This window comes from Lethenteron reissneri, chromosome 47 (assembly GCF_015708825.2).
Source record: "Lethenteron reissneri isolate LAM-NWPU_2019-01 chromosome 47, ASM1570882v1, whole genome shotgun sequence".
Classification (NCBI taxonomy): Eukaryota; Metazoa; Chordata; class Hyperoartia; order Petromyzontiformes; family Petromyzontidae; genus Lethenteron; species Lethenteron reissneri.
Window position 1 is genome coordinate 8,184,224 of NC_083825.1, and position 20,584 is coordinate 8,204,807.

General features: G+C 43.3%; 1 protein-coding gene across 6 annotated transcripts in view; it reads right to left on the reverse strand.

The window, feature by feature from the left end:
- Positions 1-20,584, reverse strand: part of LOC133354450 (sorbin and SH3 domain-containing protein 1-like) — a 199,536-nt gene that overhangs the window by 113,042 nt on the left and 65,910 nt on the right. The window contains exon 1 of one of the 6 annotated variants that reach the window (XM_061571283.1): positions 1,241-1,431. The exons of the other annotated variants lie outside the window; for them this stretch is intronic. The gene's annotated coding sequence lies outside the window, so the exon portion shown is untranslated. Of the gene's footprint in view, positions 1-1,240; positions 1,432-20,584 lie in introns of those variants that run through there. 6 annotated transcript variants of the gene reach the window in all.

Below are 20,584 nucleotides of genomic sequence, written 5' to 3' on the forward strand. Positions count from 1 at the left end.
AACCGGTGAGTGATTAACTAGTATACTACACTATACACTACACTATAATTGTAAATGTTGTAGTGGGTTTTACTCTCCAACACACAACCGGTGAGTGATTAACTAGTATACTACACTATACACTACACTATAATTGTAAATGTTGTAGTGGGTTTACTCTCCAACACACAACCGGTGAGTGATTAACTAGTATACTACACTATACACTACACTATAATTGTAAATGTTGTAGTGGGTTTTACTCTCCAACACACAACCGGTGAGTGATTAACTAGTATACTACACTATAAACTACACTATAATTGTAAATGTTGTAGTGGGTTTTACTCTCCAACACACAACCGGTGAGTGATTAACTAGTATACTACACTATACACTACACTATAATTGTAAATGTTGTAGTGGGTTTTACTCTCCAACACACAACTGGTGATTGATTAACTAGTATATAATATACACTACACTATAATTGTAAATGTTGTAGTGGGTTTTACTCTCCAACACACAACCGGTGAGTGATTAACTAGTATACTACACTATACACTACACTATAATTGTAAATGTTGTTGTGGTTTTACTCTCCAACAGACCGGTGTGCTGAACCTGTAACCAATTGGCACGTTTTGTTTACGTGACAACCTTGCTAATTTGCTGTGTTGGGTGGCGGCGGGTTAAACGACACATTGACATGTACGCGATCTAACCGAAAAACTTATATTATGGATAGTTTTGACGTCAACTATGGTCATCAGCGATCTGAGGCCTGTTAATATACCCATGTAATAGCTATCACCTGCCCTGAAATGTTCATGGCAAGTTGGAAGACTCATCACGAGCAAATTTTGGACCAAAGGAAAGCCCACCTGCTTAGCGCAATTGCTATACGATTAAAATGTTGCCAAAAATATATAACTGGACACGAAACATCGTTAAAAGAGGAGTTAATTATTTTCACTTTCGATTGATCTGCAACAGCAATCTGACATTTCAAATACAGTTGACCATTCAAGAATAACAACATTATTTTGCGCACGGCAAAGTCGCGTTTAGACAAATCGCATAACTATTTCAAACATTCAACATTCCACCTTGAAATGGTCATCGTAGACCTTAAACAAAATGTCAAACTCTTCACCGCAACTATTGCGAAGACAATTATCTCAGTGGACAAACCTTCCTAAAAATGTTCACTTAAAAAGTCACTTGCAACAATGCACAAAAAGTCAAGAGTATCCCAAACCTTTGGATGGACACCGTCCAGGATGAGTTAATAGTGAATATCGTCACGGGAAATTCACCACAAGCGCGGTTGAGTATTGGTAAATATTTCGAAAAGACGGCGAAACGCGTGGAGTTGAGCGCATCGCTACCCACAACATTCGCGACAACCGCGTGTTACTAAGTAGTTGCACGACACACGCACCCACCGGCTTGCACGCACACGCACACCCCACGTTCAATGGGAATCCAACCCAGGTCACATGACCCATCAGAGAGAAAGAGGGCTCTGAACGAAAGTGGACCCGACCATTGCACAAGGCAGGAGGTTCAAAGTGTAATATATTTTATATTCCGTGTACAGTGTCGTATCTTAGAGTCAGCGTTCACCGAATAAACTTCCTGCATACTGCAGGGAAGCGTTGCACGTGTGTGTTAACGCATATGCAGCCTATACACACATTACAGACATAGAAGTATTCCGCAACAGATATATAAAGAGTGGCACCTATTGTAGGATTGTTTTATATTTTGAAATATCTATTTGCATATTCACGGATATGGCTTTTTTTTGCTAGCACTAATGCAATATGTTTGCATAACAGAGCGGCGAAGTAATGCACGGAGTAAAATCCGCCTTTATTTTTACTGAGCAATGACAACACACACACGCACATTGATATGGCGCCACCAAAAAACATCTTTCATGTCACCCTTTGTTTAATCGCCTGGCCTTTTAAACATTCATTTAGCAAAAGCTGACATGTTCCACGGAGAGGGAGGGAGCGATATCAGACACTCGGATACGTGACACTCCAAAACACCAATTGCCGCATGTAACTCAGCCTCGGCCACAATCATCTTCTACTACAGCACAGCGCTCACTTGTAGTCTCTGGTCACCACCACTCCTAGCCAGGGAATATATTAATTCCTCAGTGTTTATGTGCAACAAAGAGAGGTTAAGTTTGTTTTTTTATTATGCCCAGGGGTTCCTTTGATCTCGAATGCATACAAATGCAACGACTTCTTTGTTTATCCAAGAAAGCCTCACTAAGCCTCCGGGGCGTTTTCAAGAGAGTCTTGCCATGGTATGTTTGAACAACTCCTTTTATTTTTGAGTATTTCTTTTGTGCGACATGCGAAGGAAACCAGATTGTGTGGAAGAAAACCCATGCGAATGAGAGCAGAGTTCTTTAATAAAAAAAAATCCATATAAATAGGTCAGAAAACTACTTGACGTGACACCACCCTCTTGGCACCACAGTCACCTCCTTATGACCCAACGATCACTGCTATTGCCATGGTCACTGTTTCTATGCACTTCACTCCTTGATTCCTCCACACATGCTGAGGATTCAGCCAACCAGAATCACTTTCGCACACCGAGACACGCATACTCACCCAGGCTCCTTCAGCCTCGTGCAGAGACACACGGTCACGCAGAGACACACAGACTCACGCAGAGACACACAGACTCACAGAGACACACAGACTCACAGAGACACACAGGGATACACAGAGACACACAGACTCACACAGGCTCCTACAGACTTGTGCAGAGACACACGGTCACGCAGAGACACACAGACTCACACAGGGACACCAGACTCACAGAGACACAGACTCACACAGGCTCCTTCAGACTCACACAGAGACACACAAACTCACAGAGAGACAGATTCACACAGGCACTCACAGACTCACACAAACACACAGAGACACACAGACTCACAGACACACACAGAGACACACAGACTCACAGAGACACACAGACTCACACAGGCTCCTTCAGACTCACAGAGACACACAGACTCACAGAGACACACAGACTCACACAGGCTCCTTCAGACTCACAGAGACACACAGACTCACAGAGACACACAGATTCACACAGGCTCTCACAGACTCACACAGACACACAGGCTCGTCCATGCTCTGTTCAACTACCACACTTCAGGTCAAAAACCTTCTCTGTCTGCTGTTTCCCTTGCACTGCTGGACGTTCACATGCTCCCGCCATCGCCTCTCTCACCAAGTTATTGTATGTCTGCTTAATTCAAGCAACGTACGCCTTTTGGCGTCATCTGGTCCAACACCACGTGAGACTGGGCTCTAAGAAAAGCTGTCTCGGGTGTGGACCAATCAATTTCAAGGACAGTGCATACATTATCAGCGTTCGCAAGTATTGTGGTCAATGCAAACATGACTCCTTTTAAAAAAGGTGTCAGTTTTGTTTCTCGATAAAGGATAAAAAAACAATTATCAAGCAACGTATTAACTCATATTTATTACATCTTCAATAGTGTCCTTTGTTGCTGCAAATGCCACTTGCCCTTGTCAGTTTTGTCCTTTGGGCCTGTGCTCAGCAACCTTGCAAACAAACAACAGCACAAATTCCAGTTTGATTTTTGAATCCCCTCTCTCCACCAAGACAAACAACTCCAGCAGGTAGAACGGCCCATCATCGACGGCCCGCCGAGTGGCATTGCACCCAATGCTGTGTGCCCACTGTCAAAGGCAATAAAATGCAATTCCTGAGGTGGCTGGGTGGGTGAGATCAGAGGGCTGAGATGACACTATCGAGACCCTGGGTTTGAATCCCCCGGCAAACGCTTGTGCTTTAACTTCTCAAGCTCAGCGAGTTGATGTCATCAAGTTGTCAAGTTTCATTAATTAGGTATAGCCCTGTGAGCCATTCGGCTCTTGAATCGGGTGCAACCGCAACAAACAAAAAAACAAAAACATGAACAAGAAAACATCTTAAAGTGACTATGTGCAAACAGAAAATCCAAGAAAAGACAGCAAAATATTGCACAAAAATTCACCGTACACCAGCCTGCTCGCCAATGACAGCAGCAGCAACAAAAAATTGATCACATAAAAGTTGGTTCCGCACTTGATTCGGTAAAATTTCAGCTCTTTGAGAATTAAAATATCGGTTTGAATGTCATGTGATCAACATTATTCTCATATGCAGAGTGGGAAAGGGCTACCCTCTGCTGTGTGGACCAGAAGGTCACTTAACTATTTACTATTTTTAATTTTACCAGGTGAAGCCCACTGAACTATCAGCTCGTTTTCAGAAGCAACCTGTCCACAAATGATAGCTCAACGAAGTGGTTTATCACATGGAAACTTGTAGCAGCCGAATGACCTAAAGACATGTTTCTAAATGTGGAGGGACCACGGGAAGAACATGCAAACTCCAAATATACACGAGGCGTCAGGGTCAGGATCGAATCCATGACCTCCTGCATACCAGGTGAGGGAGATAACATCTCGCCACTGCGGCACCCCTTGCAGGGACCTCATTTGCAGGGATCTTACAGGTAGCTCTGTGATACAACGCTGATCACACAATCGGGATAAAAACATGTGTTTTTTTAATAAGCAAAATGTTTAACAAATAAAAACGAAGGCGATTTTTCTTGACTAAGTTTTGACTGCACCCTGGGTAAAGTTTAAGGGTCACATTCATGCAAAACTTATAAATACATTTACATCTCACACCCCACATCTCTTCCCCAAAAAAGCCACGTGTGTGTCACGTGCGTGTGTACACAGTGGCATCCAAATTACTGACTGCCCCAACGCCAGATGAAATGTTATATTTATATCAGAAAGCTAACAGTCCTATCATATGGTGACATCATTAATAATAGACCTCACTTATTTCATATGATCCCCCGCCCCCATCACCACTTTATAGAGTTTCACAAGGTCGCTGGCCAGGCCACTCGCGGCGTATTAATGTCACACTCGTATTCGCAGGCACCCCCCTTTTAACGCTAAATGCGTCATTATGACAGCGCAAAGGAAAAACAACAGGTGTCAACATCTGTCACACGAGCCATTCTATTGACACATTTACATTTTAATCTGTGCACAACGGACCTCAGAATATGCAAAGAAAAAAAACAATATTCGGATAAGAGTGTCTATTTATTGGGATTCTAACAATGATTTTGCCACACATTTTTATTTCCGACATTTTCGATGCCACAGATCCATATGCTGTCATCTGAAACTTCTCCATCAACGTGTTTCCGCTGTGTGGATGTTTGGCATTTGTGCTCTCCAATGCGCTTTAGGGTTGCACCGTGTGCTGTTTGGCATGATGTCCGACGTTTCACTGCAACTGCGGGGAGCTTCTTCAGGAACTGAAAAGTAAGCCGCCCCATTCAGTTGCTGAAGAAGCTCCTACCCAGACAAAACATCGAATATCCCGCCGAACAACACGTGGTACAACCTGAAAACAACAGTGTTCAGAAAGCCAATATTCGTGAATATACTGGCCAAAAACCAGAGTCATTTACGCAACATTCTAATTGCTCAAACCAGTATGCTGAACAATGCGCGCACAGATATCGCAGCACGGGTGGTTTGTAAGTGGCAATGGAACGTTCCAGGTCTTTGCAACGATTTGTTTTGGATTGTGGCCCAGCTCCAGAAATGCCCCCCCCCCACCACCAAAAAAAATTGGGTCGACCTATGAACTGGCAAAAAAAAAAGAGGGAGCTGTGTTGGTTTAACTCCCATTGAAGTTTATTCTACTTTTTGGCATGTGTTTTTCGAGATACGAAAACATGATAAAGAGCGGGTCCCCCACTGGTTCCTGTTTCATAATTAAACAGGATTCCGGAGTAAACAGATATTTCATTTTCCGGCAGGGACGTGCGCGCGCCCGCGCGCCGTGTTGGCCGCACGCGGTCGCACAATTGCACACCGTTTTATTTTAAACACGTGCCCTATTTTTCAAACATCAGGAACCGTTTTATGCTAAATAAAGTCACCATGGGTGTTCCAGATTGCCGGCATCAGGTGCCGTCCAATGCATTTAACTGGAGAACTGCAAAATTTTCTTCGTAAAAACATTCATTATATATATAAACACACACCATCTGCTGCGTGGGTAGTCTGCAAAACATAGACTCGCTCGGTACAACCTTGCATTGCAGTTTAAATCACGCGCTGAGCATGTCAACAAAGACAGCGGTGATTCTTAAACTCCACCGCGCGCCTTTCCAAGTTCATCAATTTTGTTGATGTTCAAGTGTCAATTAGGTAATGGTGCGTTGCATGCACTTGTTGTCTAGTGCTGCGTATGTAAATTGAACAGATGAATGTCCCGTAAAGTTTGATCCCAAAAAACAAGTACAAACATTTTTCAACTTAAAGCTTTCGTGACTGCAGGGATTCATATTCTTGGTTCTTTCGGTAAAGTCACGTAGAAGGGATATAATAAAAATAAAACAATAAAATTATCACGACGTTTCGATTGCAACACAAGCAATCGTCATCAGGTGTGAAAACCACAGCAAGAAAATTTGAAAAAACCGCCACTTTTTTCGTCGTGAGAATTTAATTGTTTTATTTTTATTATTTTATTATTTCCCTTCTACGTGACTTTACCGAAAAAACCAAGAATAAGTACAAATATCATTAAATAAAGATTATGTTACCTGCATAGGAGAAAAAATAATAATTTCACTTGCTCTTTTGGCACTACCAGTTTGCAGTGCCAGATATATTGAACTGCATTTCTTACCAAAAATACTGGCTGGAGAGTATGCCTCATTAAATGACATGAACCAAAAGATCATCACTCAGGAAAGGCTATGATTATGGCTCTAACCAATGTCATTTCGAATTTGCCTTCATAGTCCGATTGAGACGTTTTGTTCTTTTAATCCAGAGAATAAAACTTGCAAAGGCAGTTTTATATGGTGCGGTTTCTATGCTTTGAATCAATCATGTACTGCCATGCACAGTCGGCACAACTGTGGCAACACACGCTACATAATACACTCCTGAGACCGGCACATAAAAGAGCAAAGTTCGAAGCCAAATTCCTATTGAAACATCCGTCAGTATCACGTAACTACAAAAGCTGCATATGTGGATTCATGGTTATAGGAAAAGGTAGATCAAATACAGGGATATGTTTAGAGGGGTTGATAAAAACAGGACACTATTGTAGATACTTTTAGCAGATTTTACATTAAATCATGATTGTACTAATACATAATTTTCAGATAATCCACTGGTGGATGAAGGCCTCCCCACACCGTATTGGTCACCAAGGTTGTTTGACCGTACTTTATCACGCTGGTCAGTGTCGACGAGTGAAGGTGCATATCCAGGACTGGTTCAGATATACATCACCACTGCATGTATGTTGTATGTATGTTGTATGCATGTTGAACTTCTGTCGCACCGTACATAGCCCGCCGTGCTAATCGGAGGTGCGGGGTAATGACAACAAACTCAACACAAAAAACTCTTCAAAAGAAATTAGTTATCAATCGAGATTTAAAATAGCATAGCTTGAGCGGCTTCCTAACATCGGAAGGAAGAGCGTTCCAGACGGCCACAAAAGCGCATGTTAAAGCGCATGATGCAGCGACCATCTGAAACCAAATTGGGTCTCCGCAAGCCTCTCCTCAGCGTGCCTGGCAAGGCGATGTTGAATAATCCTTGCCAGGACCTTTCCCGGCACACTGAGGAGTGAGATGCCCCTGTAGTTGTTACAGTCCGTGCGGTCTCCCTTCTTAAAGAGGGGGACCACCAGGGCATGGCCGGAGTTTGCATGATGGTTTACGCTCCTTTACGATATCATCCAGGTGTTGAGGACCATGAGTTCGCCAGGCTTATACCGACATCGTGGATGCTGCCACGTTTACCGTGGACGCAGGAAGGGATCAACGGGCGATCGCCTCGCAGGGCCACAGCTTCGTCCACGGCAAGCTTATAAACTGAGTTTGTTATTTTTCGATTTAAAGCTTTCGTGACTGCAGGGATTCATCTTCTTGGTTCTTTCGGTAAAGTCACGTGACTTTACCGAAATAACCAAGAAGATGAGTTTGTTACTGGTATTATTAAATGCGGCCGCATCCGGGATGTTGGTGTGTAAGCCAGGTGGAACTCTTGGTCCTCCTCATTCGCTAGTTGTTAAGATTAACCAAGGGATCGGTGGGCATTGGCATGGACGCAGAGAAGAACATGATGGAAGGCCATCTGGGCAGCCGACTTCACGCAAATGCTGGCCTACTTTAGTGGTATATTTTTACACTAAATTTGGCAAATGTCTTCGTTTTTAAATCCTTTATATTAAGTTTACTTGCTTGCTTGCTTGCGCGCTTACGACCGTGCAAATCTTTCGCTCGTTTTTTAACCCACTTCCCGTGATCCAATCGAGCTGACATTTTGCACACAGACTCGTTGTGCGTGACAATTTATTTTCGTGAACATTTTTTCCCCAAAATTTTCAACATTTTTGAATGTTTTTTTTATATTTAATTACCAATTGCTTAATGGTGGCAGGCAATCATCTGACCCATAGGTGGCAGCCACCTCAAGCCAGAGGACTAGAGGACTCTAGCCGCCACGCATATAAAGGATTTATAGTGAAAAACTTTGTTTTTACGGGTTGATTTTTGTTGTTGTTGCAAACTCTCGCTTTGTACACCGTTCCACTCGTTGGCTGTATTTATTCATCTCTTACAAAAGCTGCATTGTCTCTATTCGCCTTTCACCTGATTCTAATGAGTGGCCAATGAAGTGAACGAGAGATTTAAGTTACTCTGCGGCCACACTGCCTGCAAAACAAAACTAATGGAATAAAAACAACTCAATTAGCATAAACAACAAGAGTTGAAGCACACACAGACTTGCTTTTGCACTCTATTACAAATATCACCTTTCTCTTCCGTATCTCCACATAACAAGAAAACTCATTTAAGTCCCATCAGCTTTCCAGAATTATGTCAGCCAGCAGCATTTGTTTAAACACGCAAACCCTGGAGCAGTATCGACCCTCTGTGTTTGCGTGTTTCAGCAATTGCTACTCATTACACGTCTGCAGGGCCAACATGCCAATATACTGACACATTTAATTGTTACGCGGACATACAGATCGGAATGTAATTATTTAACTACCTATAATGCATGTATGTTCAACGTCTTTTGCGATGTACGTAGCCAATCGTGCTAATCGAAGGTGCGGGCGGAAGGTAAAAAATAGCAACACAAAAAGCAGTGATAAACACACGATTTAAAGCTTTCGTGACTGCAGGGATTCATCTTCTTGGTTCTTTCGGTAAAGTCACATAGAATGGAAATAATAAAATAATAATTTGGCAAATTATTTCCATTCTACGTGACTTTATCAAAAGAACCAAGAAGATAAATAAACGAGTTTTCCATCGGGAAATAATGCTCGGCTCGTGAGGTTTATGACAAGCCTGCGTTTGTGTTGCCTACGTATTTCTGTACTTCACCAATTGAACCTCATGGCGGTACCCCGGGTGACCATAGTAATCCGGCTCTTGCACAATGTCCGTGATGCAGTCATCTTTAGTCTGTTGATGGTTGGCGATGCGGCAATCGACTCATCTCGACGAGCCGTACACGATGCACCACCATGGTGCTTGCGAGCGTTCAGGGTTTCGGCGCAATCGTCCTCGCTGCGTTTCGACATCACGGAGTGGCACTGATTTCAGATTGATTGGTACCCCAGTCACGGAGTTAAATACACCCCTGGAAAAAACGAGTGTTTAGAAATAAAATATTTAATTGCCTCGGAGATTTTGTATTATTTGGTATTTCCCGGGATACTGCCATAAGGATAAATTGTCGTATTGTACTGCACTGCTTAACCCCCACATTCATGCTCCCTGCCTTCACCAACCCACACTGACACGGTGAAGTATGATGCAATACCCCCCACAACTCTATTGTAAATCTTGTGGACTTACTCTGCAACACACCGGGTGTGCTGAAGTAGTAAATATTCGGCACGTTTTGTTGGCGTGACGAACCCGAGCTAGTTGGCCGTGTCGGGTGGTGGTGGGTTAACGACACATTTATACTCACGCGATTTAAATAAAACAAACAAAAACAACCCCTTTATTGTGAAGAGACATCTGCTGTCGCAATGCGTGTGTAGCTCCATCTCAACATGGGTTTGATTCTCTACGCCAGGGGTCGGGAACCTTTTTGACTGGGAGAGCCATAAAAGCCAAATATTTCTAAATATCTTTCATTGAGAGCCATATAGTATTTTTAACGTATAATAAATTAAATATGTCTTACTTTTAATGCGACTTCTGGTCACGGGACCCGTGACCCGTGAAATTTATCTTCAAAACTAATTTCTGTTTACTTTAAAAAGACACAGTATTATTAAGCAATATCACAAGTATTTTAAAATCAGTTCCAAACTGATTTTTAATTTTTTTTTATTTTTTTCAACTCAAAATTGTCTGGGAGCCATATGCCATCACCGGAAGAGCCATATATGGCTCGCGAGCCATAGGTTCCCGACCGCTGTGCTCTACGCTGTCCCTACCTAGTTGATTGAGTGACAGACCAAGAATGTAATCACCGTGCCCTGTCAGTCGGGCCAAAAAAAAAAAACACAGCTTGCAAGTTGAATGTGACAAATGTAATCTCATGAGGGATTTAACAAAAAAAATACCTTACAGTATAGATCAAAACAGGTTTGCAACATAATCCACATTGTTTTTAGATTAACACCCAGGCAAAATTTCACAATTGGTAGCATTTCAACTCAAGTGGGTTGCATTAAGAGATGTGAGCTATTGATACTCTTCTTCATGGGAAATGACAATTTCTCAGCATCGTCGGGGATTTATACAATTCAGTCCTCAAATAGCTCAAATAGGTAAGCGAAGAACCACATTCCGCATTATTTTTAGATTACCATTTGGGTAAAAACGCAATCGGTAGCATTTCAACTCTCCCAGGTCACGCCAAGGGTTGTGAGTTGTAACTAAAGCTTGATGTGAACGACAATTTCAGTAACTAATTACTTATTCTTGGTTATTTCGGTAAAGTCACGTAGAAGGGAAACAATAAAATAAAATAAAAATATAAAACAATAAAATTCTCACGACATTTCGATTGCAACACAAGCAATCATCATCAGGTGTGAAAACCACAGCAAGAAAATTGCCACTTTTTTTCAAAATGTTCACACCTGATGACGATTGCTTGTGTTGCAATCGAAACGTCGTGAGAATTTTATTGTTTTATAGTTTTTATTATTTTATTGTTTCCCTTCTACGTGACTTTACCGAAATAACCAAGAATATGAATCCCTACAGTCACGAAAGCTTTACTTCAAAACGAATTACTTGTTATTTGTACTCTTGAAATATAAACAACCGTTGCTCTTCATGTAAAGGAAAGCCTCACTAAGTCTCAAGATTATTTCCCGGGAGGGCCCTGTTGGCTGGACGTTCAGCAAATTTCTATTAACGAGCATTTCGCGCACGGTCAGGAAAACTGTGAGGCCCAATGAAAACCCCCCCTACAAACACGAGGTTCCACACAAATAGATTTAAGAATCCGTTGCTCCACTGTCACCTCCCAGCCATCTCTTCATAAGTTAAAACAGATGCAAAAAAAATACCATTATGCTTTTATACTTTTTCATAAATATAAACCAAAAAACAAGTCTGGGACACTCATGTCTACACAAACATGTGAATGTTTTCTTTTGCGTGCTAAACAAACTAATAAAGCTAATAATCATTAGTGGCATTGTTGTGGGGAATAAAAATACCACAATAATTGTCCGCTTATTTGTTTTGTGAATGAGATAATAATAATAGTCGTGCATGCTGTGCTCACAGCACACCATTACAGGAACGAATGCAGGAATGTATGTTGAACTTTTAAATACAAAAATCACTTCTAAAGAAATGAATTTTCAATCTAGATGATTTAAAAGTGCATAGCTCCAGTGGCTTCCTAATATCGGAAGGCAGAGCATTCCAGACGGTCGCAGGAGAGCATCTGAAAGCACGCGATGCGGTGACCGTCTTTGTCCGATGGCCAGCCAAAAGCCACTGAAAGGATGAAACCTCATATTTCAGGTGTTCCTCGTAAATGGAGGAACACCTCATATTCCTTGTTTGTGCAATTCCTTGTTTGTGCAACCTTACAAGGCGATTAAACCCGTTTCTGATTTCTGATTCTGATATTCAAAAGGAATCTATACTTTGATCATCGCCATACAAAAAAGATTAACAGAGATGGGGTTGCCCACATTTGACCCCACCAAATGTCATGCCGCAAGCAACTTTCCGGAAACGTGTGACGATTTGAACGTTGGATGGACAGAGGCAACGGGGGAGGAATAAACATCCCTAAAGGTGACCGCAACATTTCATGACACACAAAGAAAGTTGATGCCACCGCACTGGATACCCTGCAAACTACTGTATATTGAAAGCTCTTTTACCTGTACTCCTGTTCGCCACTTATCCTCTATGCCGTAACACCCGAATCTATCTACGGAATATCATTATACTCACATCAATTCCTGCTACTATCGGAGATCATCTGCGGATAAGAGGAGTCAGTCAGAAGTGGAAGTAAATTCATCATATTATTCATAGATGCGTTGATAAGCTTAGTAATTTACACGGGCATACACAGAAAACAGAATGTGCAAACAGTGTCCACACGTAACCACGTATAACAGGATTTCCACTGCGTTGTGATTCCAAAGTCTTGCAAAACAATTGTCAAATAATATACCAGGTACAGTGTGAGCGGACAAGCAAAGAATAACACATCCACGAGCATCTATATATGGCCATAGCTCAATGCACTTGGGACAGCTTCAGTTGCTGTGCTATATTGTTTACGAAACAGTCAGTAACACAAACAGGCTGTTTCCAAGGGTGCACCGATGTCAAATAAGGTCTTCCTTGACGGCGTGCCAGTGCAAATGCTAGACCTGACGTCAAGTAAACGCTTGCTTTCCCGAGGACGTCACGGTCAAGTGGGGATTATGAGATGCAGCTTAACAAAACGGCCAAAGAAAAAAGTTCCTCGCGCCAAAGGAAAGAGTTCAACCCGTTTGGATGAACGATCCAAGCAGGTGCTTCGGCTCGTCCCGTTGATGCACAGACGGAACTCGCTGTCAACGTCACTTGGCAAAGTGAGTTTCACATTTGACGCGTGTGGCTGTGTGCGCAGCTCAAATGATTTCTCTAATTATCCGGAACACCCAGTCTGGTGACTCAGCGATGTAGCAAGCGGATCATATTATCTGAAGTTTGCGAGCTCCAATTCGGCTTGGGGATTGACTCAGCCCATCATCCCTCTGGGGTCAAGGGTCAATAAATTGTCTACCAGTTTGTGGGGAAGTTGACAGTGGTTGTCCAATGGGTAGTCTTGACCCTGCCATAGAAATTTGATATTGCCACCACTGGCTGTAAGCAGGAGATGAGCACCGCCTTAAAGCTCATTTGGGCCAGAAATCAAACACGTTTTACTCATCTGTTGCAGTGTATTTCCGCTCCAGTCCTCACGACCCATGGTACAGCTCTCTGTGATTACCAACCATCAGGTGCATGGGCTGAGAAGTGGCTTAAGTTGCATACGAATAGGAAAGATCGGTAATCATGGAAAGGTACAGCATGGGGGAGTCGTGCAGACTGGAGTTAAGAAATACCCGGTGAGTCCTATGGATGTCGAGCGGTCACTTTGGGAGGCTTTCTTGCCTCGTGGTTATCAGCATGTCAAACTCCGCCTACCGATAAGCTATCGATCTAAAGTAAAACAGTGACAAGGTCACACACTCAGATTAGTACTAGACCAGTGTTCATCTCTGCTGGCAGTCATGAGCCAGTGGTGCAAACCCCATGATTTTAAGGATGGGACCATTTGGCAGATTTATTTTTAGCTGCGAATTTTTGGCAGGTTTCATATGTACTGATCCTCACAAGCACGACACGGACCCATACATCTGTGCCACTAATCTCAGACACCTCGGAATGGTTTCAACTTCACTGATTCTCACAATCAAGATGTGGACCCACACATCTATGCTCCAAGGTGCCCGGATATGGGCAGAAATATAGGTCGTGGCAGTGCATTAATAATTTCAGCCAAACTTTAGTCGACTTGAGTGTATCGGAAGGTCGTGTACGGTGGGATAAAGTGTGCGTACTCCCACCTCCTCCAAGATGTCTGGCCAACGTGGAACAGTAGGCCAATGTACTCTCGAGTGAAATTCCTTCCTCCAGGTGTTGCCGTAAGCAAGCAATGTCAGGGCTGCACCTTTGCCCCTCAAAGCTTCTGCCATGGGCGTCGATGAAAACCATCTCTGTTCCACTGAAAGCGAGTCGAGCGGACATCTATGCAACAATTGCCTGCCGAATGAGGTTTCTATAGCAAACGCAGAGCTGGTGTCATTTGCATGCAGTATTAATGCTCCGCTCGAACAGGTCAATTACCTCGTGAGGGCCTGCATTATGCAGGCTCGGGTTGCACGGGACACAGTCGTTATTTGTGTGCTCATTTCATCGCTCGGGCAACATAACGGTGCGACTTACGGAGGAGTCAAGAAGACGCAGCGCTTCATCGTGAGGCTCCCACGTAATTACCGCACGTTTCAAGTGTCGAGGAGCTACATTATTTCGTGAAGTGCGGGCAAACAATTGAGCGGCACACGAGCATGTTTTTTTTTGTATCGCCGAACACATGGACCGACGTTACATTTAGAGCCCCGGCGCTGAAAATAAACGTCGTCAATGGCCTTCTTTCGCAGAGGACATCAGCATCGCCCGCGTCTATTTTAGAGCGGTCGCGGGCGTGCTTTGATAATTCCCAACAGCGTTCCACTGCAGCATCCAGAACCAAAGAGGCCTTATTATTACTACCACGATCTCTTGCCACTTACTCCGCTGGCACCACGAAGGGGAGGGGGGGGGGTGAGGCACACCCGTCTATTTTCTCGCTGGCGCGCCCCAAAGAGGCCTCGTCACGGAGAGGTCTAGTTCCCAGCAACGGTGCTGCGCCTTTTCACTGCCGTTGTAAACACAAGTCCCCGCCCGTGCGGAGATGCTGAGTTGGCAATGGAATCAATATAATTATGATAATGAAAGCCAAAGTATGGCGGTAGTCAAAAGAGCTTCGGGCATTTATTCATCTCTGCGGTCATAAGCTAATAATAATGTGAAAAAAGCAATGTACAGTCCTTTGTTAATCCCCTATTGCATGAAGGTCTTCTCTTGACCACGCTGCACCATACAGTTCAGAGGACACTGATGAGGGGGGTAAGGCCAAGGACTGGTTCACATTTCACTCATTACTGATGTCAGCCGTGGCTGGAAATCAAGCCCAGGCCGTTGGGTTCGTAGCAGAGTGCGCTAACCACCGTGTCACTGCCCCCCCGCACCCCCCATGGCCATAAGCTAACGGTAGAGATTCCACATTCCTGTGGCAGGGACCAGCACAGACAAAATGCCACGACTGTTGACTCCCCATCGAGTGACACTCATTTCTGATCAATGTAAGGATGATGGGCTGATAACACTTGTAACAACAATATTGGCCATGAAACTACATGACGTATCTGCAAGTCATTCCCTGCACCTGATGAAGTCAGAATAAGGAACACCAGATAGCAGGCATACCTACAACCGTTCACTAACTCTAGATTTGAAGCTTTCGTGACTGCAAGGATTCATATTCTTGGGGTTTTTCGGTAAAGTCACGTAGGTAAAAAAATGTAATTAATAAAAGTAAATTAAAAATAAAATAAAAATCACGACGTTTCGGAGGCAACACAAGCCTCCGTCTTCAGGTGGAACCGTCACAGCACGCTTGCTGTATCACTATTCACTACATTCAGGCCAAGAGTTTCGGCGTTGTGAGATGCCACACTCTTTGCTCGGTAAGGGGGCCCTGTGCCAGCTTAAGAAGGGGCTGAACAAACTCCAGGCCTCGCTGTTTATTTTTCGGTTGCGTCAACGGGCAGGCGCGTCGGTTCGTTCCTGCCATCGCTGCCCCGCGTACATGACAAACAGACTGTCGGCACAAGCGGCCCAGCCGAGATGGATCGAGTTGGTGCTGTGGGGGGGGGGTGAGCATTGCCCAACAGCTGATGTCACACACGTCATGCATGCAACGACGGCTGCTGCTCGTGATCACGCAGGGGACGAGCTGTATTGGTGTGTGTCCTATAAAAATATAATTAAATACGCACGCGTTCACTTGCCAATTTATTTATGATTAGGTACTGCTCGTTCGCCTGGTGTTATGGGCGAGAGCACCACGCTCTGCTGATGAGCCCCAACGACATTGAAATCAGGGCAGTGTTTGCCTTTTTAAATCCTTTATATTAAGTTCGCTTGCTTGCTTGCGCGCTTACGACCGTGCACATCTTTCGGTCGTTTTTTATTTAAATCCTTTATATTAAGTTCGCTTGCTTGCTTACGACCGTGCAAATCTTTCGGTCGTTTTTTAACCCACTTCCCGTGATCCAATTGAGCTGACATTTTCCACACAGACTCGTTGTGCGTGACAATTAATTTTCGTGAAAGAAAATTTGCAAAATTTTACACTTTTTAGGAAAAAACAATTATATTTAATTACCAATTGCTTAATGCTGCCAGGCAATCATCTGACCCATAGGTGGCAGCCATCTCAAGCCAGAGGACGAGAGGACTCTAGCCGCCCGTTTCAAAGACCAATGTGGGCTGGGTTGTGGCCCATTGAACACGCATATAAAGGATTTATAGTGAAAAACTTTGTTTTTACGGGTTAATTTTTTCACGGATGCCCAGTGTGGGCATGTCAGCAAGTTCCAACAGTGAACAATGCAAACACAACGATAGGAGTGCAACATGGAAAAAAAAGTAAGGCAAGTCATATATGTCATATTTATTAATTAAGCTTGGGGAAGGCAGCAAAAACAACAACAACAAAACAGTCCCAGACCACACCAAGATAACATACAATAGTCCCCACAATAAGATGGCAATATTAACATTGATGCATGTTGAGGACTCTGTCCAGCAGACTGTTGTATCATCATCATCATCATCTGCACAGTGTTCAGCCACCACGCCTCAAGCTCGCGGTTGCTTCTTCCCTCACGCTGCTCGACTTTGGAATTCCCTCCCATCGACTGTTTTCCAAAGTTCTTACACAATATTGCTCAATTCCAAAAAGCGAATTTCATTCTGATCTGTACTGCACTTTCAAATACGTAGTGCTTTGTATTGCTGGGTGCTTGGCAGTTTGGGGCTTCGAGCTTGTGCTCAGCAACTGTCCATATCTCCACGTAAAAAAAATATCGTATTTATTTTGAGATTGTATAATTTCAGCAGCACGAATTAACATAGCAGCAAACCATGGACGAGTTTTGACGTACAGTGTCTCATCATCAAAGTGAGGCTTGATTGAATCAATGTTCGTGAAGTGGCAATCTTACATGCAAGGACACTCTTTGTGTTATGGGACCCGAGTTCGATGAAAAATTAAATAGATTTTTCAAAAATAATAATGAGCGTCATTGTGGAGAACGCGCTAAGGAGAGTGTCTGCTTATTATTTTGTCTATTAATATTCTCCACAATGATGTGAATGATAGTTTTGAGCGATAGCATAGGCGATGGCTTAAGTAAAAACTATCAACGCAAATTAATATGGAAACTATTCAAATTAAAGTCATGCAAATGTCCATTTAAGAGCGTAGTTGATTAATTTTGGTGCTCATTTTATGCCTTCCTCATGGAAACCAATAATTATCAGAAACGGGATTAAATTTGATTCCACGGGAATTAAAAATACCTGCCACTACAATCATTAAGGCGGAACAAATCTACTTTACGACCGTAGATATAAAAATATGATTTCATTTTATTTTCACAAACGGTTCAAAATTTGATTTAGAAGCAAGCGATAATGTATTTCAGATCCCCCACTGGGAGTGCCTGAGATGTAACGCCGTACATCTGCTTGTGATTCCAGCATCAAACGATCACTTCTTCATAAGACAAACCTGACTGCACTTGCAAAGCAATTTCGTGATCCGAGGCTTTGCCAGAAATTTCTCCAAAGTTAAATTTAATGTCACTTACGAGTCCTCCAGAGCGAAAGAACGTGGCGGAGTTAGCAACCCATTACCCCTTTCACTTGCCAAAACATGCCACATTTTCTGAGTCTATATATATACCTGAAAATACCTCTTTGCCTTATTTAAAAACAACTAATTGTTGCTATGTTTGCAACGCCTGCTAGGGAAGTGCACTTCAAACGTACGCAAGCGTACTGCCTTGCTGCCACCTTCAAATATACGTTGGGATATTACAGTCGTAATAGCAAACAAAAAGTGTGTGGGGAGGGTTGGAAGTGAAGTCGTTCTGCACCGGTCCGTGGCCTTCACTACAAAACCCAGATATCAGAGTTTGATTCCCCGCTACGGCTAACATCATCGGTGAGTGATATCTGTAAAACCAGTCCTGGGAACTACCCTTCAATTGACGTCGTAACACTAATAACAGTTACGAAAGTTAAATAGAAAAACAAAACGTCACATTAACTCAAATAAAACCTCTAAACATTGTTAAACTTTGGGAATAATTCACGTAATTAAGGTGTGAGCATTATAGCCATGTGTGGTGGCACAAGGTGCATATGATTCACCACATTGGAGGTGAGGCTTGGTGGATCACACAAGTTTGCCGGGCTGTTTGCTTTCCAGAAAATGGCAGTATAGCAAGGGGATTGAATCCATCTGTGTGGAGCTTTGTGTGATACCCCTTTGGTAGACGTCGCTTTCCTCTGGGTACGCACATGCCAGTGAAGTTGGCCAAATATCGCAATGCTTGACCCTTGTGAATTGAGTAATTTCAGATTCATCGAGGCTTTCCCGCTTAACCAAATAACGTAATTTGTTCATAACATGAGCGAGAAAAGTATTCAGACATCCATGGCACCGTGTGTGATATCATATATACTCTATGCCCCACGTAGAAGGGCACAACCAAGTAAGTATATGCAACAAGAAAAAACACAGAAAGGGCAGGAGAAACTTCAGGAAACGTTCCTTGAAGTAATATTATTTTTCGATTTAAAGGGATTCATCTTCTTGGTTCTTTCGGTAAAGTCACGTAGAAGAGAAGTAATAAAATAATAAAAATAAAACATAATAAAATAATTCCCACGACGTTTCGGCCACAACGCAAGCAGCCGTCCTCAGGTGAAGAACAGGTCTGTCGGAAAGACAGTGTCATTGCGTTGTGGCCGAAACGTCGTGAGAATTATTTTATTATGTTTTATTTTTATTATTTTATTATTTCCCTTCTACATGACTTTACCAAAAGAACCAAGAAGATAATATTATTTTCTCCGGTGATTTCCCCAAAAAGCGCAGCACCGTAATGATTTAAGCTAAAAAAAATTCAAACATGGGCTGAGTCAAATTCCTTAAGCCACTTTCAAACATCGTAGATCTGGCAGATACATCTTTTTTGCCGGCCAAGTGCGTGTTGATGTGTCATCTCACTATTCTTAGGGGGATGTGACTTGTGGACAATAAAAGTGCCTGGGTGTATACATGTGCTGTTTCATGGGGCGGTATTTTAGGTTTTTTGCAGGTGACGCCTGGTCCAATTAAATACTTGACAGCTTGCAGAGAAGAATGCCCAAAATGGACTGCCATTAATTTGCCACTTAACCTTGCAAATTTAAATGTAACTTATTGGTAATGAAAGGTAAAGGTGCAGCCAGGAAATTTCTTGTTCATGCCACTGCTGGTTGAAAAAGCCTCCACTAGAGGGAGCTCTAGAGGGCCCCTCTAGAGGGTGTTTTGGTCTACTCTTCCACGCTGGCCAGACGTCTTGGAAGAGGTGGTAAGTACCCAGAATCCGTATATTTATTTATACTCGAGAAATCCGATGAGCTATGAAGCTCTTTTTCACAGCTGTCCAGTAGGGGTGGGTAAGAACGTTACTACGACAACAATCAATACAAAAGACCGATAGGAGTGCAAAGGTAAACAAATCACCCAAACACACTAAACCATCCCCATCCTACCAGGCAAAGCCCACTGAGGTATTAATACTGGTAGGAACCACTTGGTTCCACCAGCCCACAGAGGATTATTGTGTCCGTCCATCCGTCGTGCATCCAAAAATGGGAGGGGTGGGGCTGGGTGGAGAGGCGAGGGTGGGGAGGAGCTGGATGGGGAGGGTGGGGGTGGGTGGGGAGGGGCTGGGTGGGGAGGGGCTGGTCACCCCGTGGTGCCCTTATAAAACTCAACGTTTAATCTACTCACGCCGGCTTGTGCCCGCCCTCACAGTCGGGCATATTTGCGGAATACACCACGCCGCCGTTGACCCTGGCCATTGACCGAGCAACCCAACGTTCCTACCAGCTCCCTCCGCAGGAATGTGTTACCCCACCAGACGTGACCTGGTGACTAACTGTGGTGTAACCCATTAAAACTGCCAGATGGAAAACAGACGGATAAGGAAAGGCAGATAAATAGACGGCAAATAATAAGCGTATGTTACTGTCGACGTAAAATAAAATATT